Source organism: Carcharhinus amblyrhynchos, chromosome 12 (assembly GCF_965287045.1).
Source record: "Carcharhinus amblyrhynchos chromosome 12, sCarAmb.v2.hapA, whole genome shotgun sequence".
NCBI lineage: Eukaryota > Metazoa > Chordata > Chondrichthyes > Carcharhiniformes > Carcharhinidae > Carcharhinus > Carcharhinus amblyrhynchos.
In genome coordinates, this window is record NC_137335.1 from 21384227 (window position 1) to 21385666 (window position 1440).

Sequence of the window (1440 nt, forward strand, 5' to 3'; positions counted from 1 at the left end):
CACACTGTTGGGTTGAAATTAATTTCTTTAAGTGCACTGATAGTGCAAATAGTGAGTGTCACTTTTTCTTCCTTTTTAATCACCAATATAAATGCACACTTTACTCCATGCAATTCCTGCAAGGTCAGATTTAACACGAGCCAAGAATAAAGGGATTGGCAGTAAATGTTATTGAATCATTCATTCACCACATAAAAATGGAGTGTACATCCTTGCTGCTCATCCACTGACGTGAATGTGGAAAACAGGAAAAGTAATTTTGCTGCCAAGACCATGCAGTTTAATGGAGAAATGGGGAAAGTCAACAACATATCTTCATGGACTAATTAACAGAGAGATCATAAAGGTGTTTCCGGGGATGGATATCATGTCTCCTGCCTGTTGGAGATGTCTAATATCAGGAACTGTCAAAATGAACAAAGAGAACGATGTTGCACGTTTTCCCCAATTCTTGCACCATCACCACCTCCTGCCAGAAATGCATAGGTGCAGTGTAATTAGATTCAGATGCATTTGTCTGAACAAAATAACATTGACCTGAATGTATCCAGTAACTTGAGGTGATTGATTTACAGAAACAAAATAATGAAGCAATAAACTGATATGTTTTACAAAATGGGCTGTTATATTAAGGCCCTAATCAAGGCAGCTGTTTGACTGCGTGTCATGCACAACCAAACTGGTGTTCCCCTGAGTTTGTGCTAGTGGAGGGGGAGAATATCTGGCTGCCAGAGAGCTGTTTAGAAAATTCAAAGTCGCAGCTACGTGGCTGCACGTCAGCAAGAATTCTGTCAGCTTTGGCAGATATACAACACCAGGGCATGCATTTTATTCCTGAACTGGTGGTACATAGGTGGATGTCAGTGAGTGTGCCCTGTTTGGCATTCCAAGAGCCCTAGACTTCCACTAGATGACCTTGGGTGCCCAGATTCAGCATTCTATAGTACTGAGAACAGACACAGGAGAAAATTGTTTTAAGGAACCTGGCAAGGTAAAACTATCCAACATTACTATATATTAGGTAGGCGGTCTAAGATTTTGTGCTGTGAAATATTTTCTCCAAAATTCCCACAAGTCCTCCTCACTATGCCAATATCTTCATATGATCACGAGCCCTTTTATTATACCTCATGCGTACCTGTGTCTTTCAAAAGCATTGGAAATGGTGACTGGCTGACATCGAGTGGACTTCAGGCTGCATATGATCATCAGGGAAGCCCTGACCTTAGGGAAATGTATCCAGTGAGGTAACCTCTGTTACTCTCCAGTGGAAGGGAGATGAATATGTTGGCCATGCTGGCCTGTCCTGCTGCCAGCTGTTGCTAAACATATGAACAACATATTGGAGATATCAGTGTTGACCTGTAATTAGATGCAACAAAAGCACTTGAGAACAGTGATGACTTCAAAACCATTGTGTTTAACTTCCTGTTGTCTCAG